Here is a 6,680-nt window from a genome sequence, read left to right on the forward strand (position 1 = left end):
TTTACAGGAGTATCATCACCACCTTAATTTAAAATGACCTGGAAAACCATTTTAAAATAATTAAAAAAATTAAAAAAAAAAAAAAAGCTTATTTTAACCTGTTTTTCTAAGGAAAGATGGCATATGCAATTATAACTCTCCAAGCCAGTCTCTGAGTTTGTTCTCTGCTTTCAAATCTCGTTTAATTTCAACAAACACTGGTAGGAAAGTAAAAAGCTCAATGGTATTGAATTCCTATTTAGTTCCTAAAAGAAGTTACCACACAGAGGAAAGACATCCAAATTAGAGCGTGCACTGTGGAAAAAGTCATGCAGTCAGACACAAGAGTCACCACACGGGTAACAGTCAAAAAAGAAAAAAAATAAAAGTTTTTTTTGTTGTTTGTTTTGTTGGTTTTGTTTGTTTGTTTGCTTGTTTTTTTACTTATTTTTTATTATTAATCTGCTGTTTGTGGAACAATTTGTTTTTCAGAAGCCATAAAAGTAAAATGCAGTGCATTTTGTAGGACTTTGATATGGTAGATCTCATTTTGTTCTTAACACGCAGCTCTGAATGCAGGAAGTTTGGAGTGCAGTGAAGTGTCACAAGACTGCTCCTGAGGGCAGCCTCAGAAGGGTGTCTACCTCAGACTTCTTCTCTCCATCAGAGAAAATCACACCATCAATAGCTGTCTGCCTTGCAGAAGTTATATCAGACCTTCCCCTCTATCAATGCTGATTGCAAATGTATGTCTGAAATGGGGCTCCGCATGTCATTCCTTTGTTATCTGCAAATGGTTTTTAACTTGTAAAGTGGGATGACTTGCCTACCCAAGAGTTTTGATATTCATGTCTGGTGACAATGAACCAATGTAGCTCTCATATATGTATGGTACAGGGCATTGCTTTAGGTCACATCAAAGTAGGTGGAGGTGTGATGTGGTACAACCTGACACAACATGGCACCATCATGATTCCCTGAGTCTAAAATTTTTAAAAGAAACATGTAGAAATGAACACACTTCAGATGAAAAACATTTGCAAATCATAAAGAACACTCATGGTGCACAGTCACAAAAGAGACGACTAGCAAGTAAAAAATATTTTTAAAATACAAAGCAGATTCACTGTGTAAATGCAAAGTAATGCATTTCAAGTAATTCTTGTACTATTTATGTTTGCTCTCTCATTACATCTTTGCTGCATTGGTTTGCAAACTGATGATGTGTTTGCTTTTCCTTAAAAATACTGAAACAGAAAATAATTCACAGCATATACAGCTGGCTAGGGCAGGCTTAGCTAGGACAAAAGGGTTAAAATGTGAAAAGGTTTTGTTCATAACAGGAAAATTGCTGGGTTCCCCTTCCTCCCCCAACAATACAAGACAAGAATGTTCAAAGCAGGGTGAAAGTAACTCAGCAATTCTGTGCAGAAATCTTATATTCCATAACCCTGCAAACCCCTCTACTTTCAGAGAAAAAAATTGTGCTTGTCATCCTAAAGCCAACAGTTCACAAATGCTAGCGTATAACAACATTTTGCCCTCAGTGATACTTAAATTGGAAAATGCTACTGGAAACCCTTGTTTATATGGATTTATACCAGTTGTATACTGGTTTAACTTGAAGATTAGTTGTCCCAGTGGAAGAGAAATAATGTGATTCAGGAAATTTGCTGGAAAGATAAGAACAGCCCACACTTTTTATATATTCAGTGTTTTCATTCTGAACCAGAGAGGAAAAAATATATGTAAAATCAAATAAAGCAACATTCAACATGCTTCTAAAAGACTTTGAGTTTTCCCTGACTAAAACATTATAGTTTGATGGGCTAGTTTCTTGGTGCATATATACCTAGTTAGTTATTTTATTCGTTGCTTAAAATTAAAATATTTATAAATACAGAATTACATTTTCATCAAGGTCTTCTAAAATATAAATAATTTAAAGATGCAGGACATTTAAAAGGTACTCATTTTTAGTATGAGTGCAATAAGCCTACTATTAAGCTTATTGCATGGAGTCCTACCTGAGTGCTGAATCCACAAGCAAGGGCACCAGCTTTCAGACAGTGCATGTCACACATGCCAGAAAAATGTTAGACAAGAGCCACAGGAGCACACAGCACAGAAGGATGCTGTCACACCAGTGATACCTGTGAGCAAATGTCAAGATATTGCAATATTGCCCCACATACAGCTTTGAGGGAGGATGCTCCCTGGTAGTTGTGATGGCTTCTTTGAATTTGCAGGAAATGGATGGACCTCAATGAACCCCCAGGTTATGTTGCAAAGTAAGCAATAAATAAATAAATAAATAAATAAATTAAAATAAATAAATAATAAAATTAATAAAATAAAATAAAATAATAAAATAATAAAATAAGATAAGATAAGATAAGATAAGATAAGATAAGATAAAATAAAATAAAATAAAATAAAATAAAATAAAATAAAATAAAATAAAATAAAATGATCCCCAAAAGAACATCAGAAAGGATGCTTATAAAGTATTTTCCACCATGTCAAGGAAAATATTCCTTTCTTCTTTTCTGACTGCAAATATATGAATCAGTTTAAACTGATATATCTAAGGGATTAATAAAAGCATACATATTCATTATTTTTTTACCAAGAGCAAAAGTCTTTTTAAATAATAAACAAAAATCAGTTCAGGCACCAAGTCTTAGAGAATATTTTTGGGGCAAAAATAGAGAAGGGACTGGGCATAGTGACATGTCAGTGATAGTTCTTGGAAAAAAATACATAAATAATAACGTCAATAATGTTATAGATTTAAAAATAAATAAATAAAACAAAGATTAGGTCTGTCAATTCACTTCCCACCCATCTTTTTTTCCACATTAGCAAATTAGTTTATGCAATAAATTAAAATTATCCACAATATGCTGAAGCCATTTCATATTGAACAATCTGGAAATCATTTTTTAAATAAACAAGTTGGATTGCTCTTTGATATTACCTGAAATATAAACTGCTGAAGATTTGCATGCTAAAGTTACTTTTGCACTTGGTAAGCTTTCATGCTGGGTCCTATGTAAAATGACTCCTTTATAGTCTGGATACTTGTTATGACTAGCTTTAAAAAAAAAAAAAAAAAGAGTTGTATTATAAAAACAAACACATGTAACTCAAAAGATTATGCTTTGGAGATGAACAGCAAAGATTTCCTAAATTCATCCTACTGAGGCCATTTGAACTTACAGCATCAGTTGCCCATGAAAACTCTGAAAACTGTATTTCACAGCTTTGACATTTGCAATCAAAAAGCTATCAGATTTTAAAGTTATTTCAATTATACTGTCAGGATAATGAGGCAGATTTTCTGTGAGTGTCATTGTCATGATACACTACCTTTTTTCCAGCTGAGAATTATAACTTCATTCTCCCAGGAAATCCACCAGATAGAACTAAGTATTACCAATACTCAAGAACAAAAAATAAGCACAGTAGCTGGTGGTCAAATATTAAGATGACAATGAGCTAGGGCTGGAAACCTGAGTTGTATATGCACACAAAAACATACAAAAATACACACAAATACACCTTTCATTGCAGATACAAAACTTCTGCAGGAGGCCTTTCTGGATCCTCTGCAAAATAGGGCTTCAAGTATTTTGATTGACTATGATGCAGAAGAGAATATACGAAAAATGTTCCCAGGCAATCTGTTTAAAATATATATATATATGACTTCTTTCTTTGCTTTTCTACATGTATAATATCATTCACTTTAATTGCTTCAGAAACCACTCAAACTGTCTAGACCATACAAGCAATATATAAACAAGTGTTCCCTTACCTTAAAACCCATCATAAAATGTTTTTTCTGCAAGCTGAAGGCTCTCACAATTCAAAGATCACCATGTATACCAATAAGGTGTAAGAGTAGCAAACTGAAAGAATTCTCGGGCTCCTTAAAAGTGCTAAAACATTCTCACAGGTTACTGAATTGTCCTGCACTTCAATCGAAATCTTAAACCTACCACCTGCTTCCTCCTTTCCCCATCCTTTCTCTATGTGCTGTGATAGGCCCTGTTCTTTTATCTCCCAGAGCATTTCCCTTTTCTATGTTCTTCCTACACTTCAGAGGAGTAACTCCCTTTCCTCCCACATTCCCTTTTTACAATGCCAAGGCTTGGTTTACGTTAAATAAGAACAAGGAACACAATTAACCCTGTACTTGCTATAATCCTTGAACAAAGTTGTACCTTTTATCTGGCTAAGTGAGAATATACTCTTAGCTCAAGCAAAAATAAATAAATAAATAAAGTGAAAGCTGGAACATGCTTACATGCTTGCCTTTATGTTTTTAAGATTGTTCATCAAAGAGGGGCATGCTTAGAAAGGTTTTCTTGCAAGCCAGGAAACTCTTGACACGTTGAAAGAAAATTAGAGAGAGACTTTTTACATGGGCAGATAGTGATAGGGCAAGAGGGAATGGTTTTAAACTAAGAGAAGAGATTTAGATCAGATATTATTAGAAATACTTCACTCAGAGGGTGGTGAGGCACTGGAACTAGTTGCTCAGAGAAGCTGTGTTTGCCCCATCTGTGGTGGTGTTCTAGGTCAGGTTAGATAGGGCCCTGGGCAACCTGATCTAGTGGACAGCATCCCTGCTCATAGCAGGGGTGTGTTGAAACTAGATGATCTTTAAGGACCCTTCCAACCTAAGTCATTCTATGATATTCTACGATATTCTGTGAAGCCTGAAAATAATGATAGTTGATTGTCTCTGTTGCTTACAGCACGTGGCAAAATACCACATGTATTGAGAGCAATCATTTTATCCATCAATGCAATGCAGCTGTTTTGAGAAAATGAAGCTAGTTTATTTTGTGTGTCTGGCCTAGTCAGTAGGCTAGTTGGGGACACTGGAAATCCACACATTTGGAGAAGAAGGAAGAGAAGGAAGATCACTTGGGTACACAGCAAGTCTTACTCTTCTAAAAATTTGGTTGCAAGGTATCCATTGTCTGTCCCAGAAGTCATCCTGGTTTGACTTGGACATCTGCCTGATGACCAGAATGAATAATCAGGAATCCCCTTTTTTTTTTTTTCTTTTTTTTTTTTTTTCCTCCCACTTATGTTCAAAGATTAAATCTCAATTCCACTGGAGTTGTGGTAAGCTCTAACTTAAAGGTTAAGCCTCACTCCTATTTGATCCGGATTCTGCAGCTGATGAACTCTAACCATAATCTGACGATGACATGTATGTACCATGCAGATTTAGGGAGTGACTCAGGCATAAGAGGTCAGTGGCTTAGAAAAAAAGGAGTAAGCTGGAGACAGAGGACTGTGGATACATGTTTAAGTTAATGTAAGTAGTTGTTTTCACATTTCAAAATGTATTATAAGCATCTGGAAAAAATATTTCCATTCAATATAAAATTATAGTGTTATAGTGCAGAGCTCTATCTTACAGTTATCTCAATGGTCCTGGCTCTCAGCCGGATATACCCTTAAAATGTACAATAGCCAGAAATTCCAAGAGTGCTTTACCACTGCACTTTAAAAAGGAGAAGTTATGCATTTTGTAGGGATATATCCACTAGAACCAGCCAGCAAATAAGCACCCAAATTGTAATTTCAAGTAGAACAAAAAAATAGATGTCATTTAATAATTCATATTTTTTTTGCAAAGTTCTTAAAAGTCCCCCCCCCCCCCCATCATTTCCTTATTTTCTAATTTCTGATTATACAAATGTGCAAGATTAGAACAATCAGAAAATTGTGTGAGACACTCTGTTGGAGGTAAGTCTTGCCCATATTAATAATCTGTTGTAGATGTTGTACTACACTGGATAATGCAAAGAAAAATAAGAATTTTTCTTTGGACACACGTTACTAAAAAAAGACTTCCATCAAATAATACAAATAGTTTAACAATTACAATTTGATTATAATTCTAAAAAAATAAGCATTCTAAAGGTAGTAACTTCTAATAGGTAGAATAATAAATAACATTCATTATGATATACTCGTGACAATAACCTTAGTTTTAATCATAAAAAAAAAAATCACCAACAACAAGAACAACAAGAAAAACGACAACAACAAAAACGTAGTAGTAGTATTAGTTGATGCATGAAGATCTTTTTAATGATAACCACCATAGGTCCATTTGAGTTATAGGAGAACGTGATGACAATCAACAAGCTAGTTCTGCTAATTACAGTTGCAACCATAGTCAACCCATTTGCCTTGCTTTCACTGCTCCATCATACACTGTTTTACAGTTTGTTCTTTCTGTCACCAAACATAATACATGGTGAACAGATGTGATTTTGGAGAACTCTGCCAAATCTGTATTGTACTTATGTTATGTAAATTACTTTTTTTCCTATGATGGAGACAGCCCAAGCTCTTCACTTGAGATCATTAAACTTTTGGCTTTGGAAATTTCTGGACTTCATCCAACTTTGTTGTCTATATATTTCACTGGTGTTGGGGAGGATAAGATCCTTGCATTTTCTCTCTTTCTCTGGAAGCTACTTTTCCATTAAAAAAATTATAATCCATTTTCTCTCTTAGCATGCCCTAAGCTACGGTTGGAAGAAACGTATTGTGTTTCCCTCTTGACCCATTTATCTGCTTTTGTACATCAAGAGTTCATTGTACATCGAATGTGTGAGATCTTCTACTTTTGCCTTATAATACTTTGTACCTACTAGTTGACATAT

The sequence above is a fragment of the Cygnus olor genome, chromosome 3 (assembly GCF_009769625.2).
Source record: "Cygnus olor isolate bCygOlo1 chromosome 3, bCygOlo1.pri.v2, whole genome shotgun sequence".
Classification (NCBI taxonomy): domain Eukaryota; kingdom Metazoa; phylum Chordata; class Aves; order Anseriformes; family Anatidae; genus Cygnus; species Cygnus olor.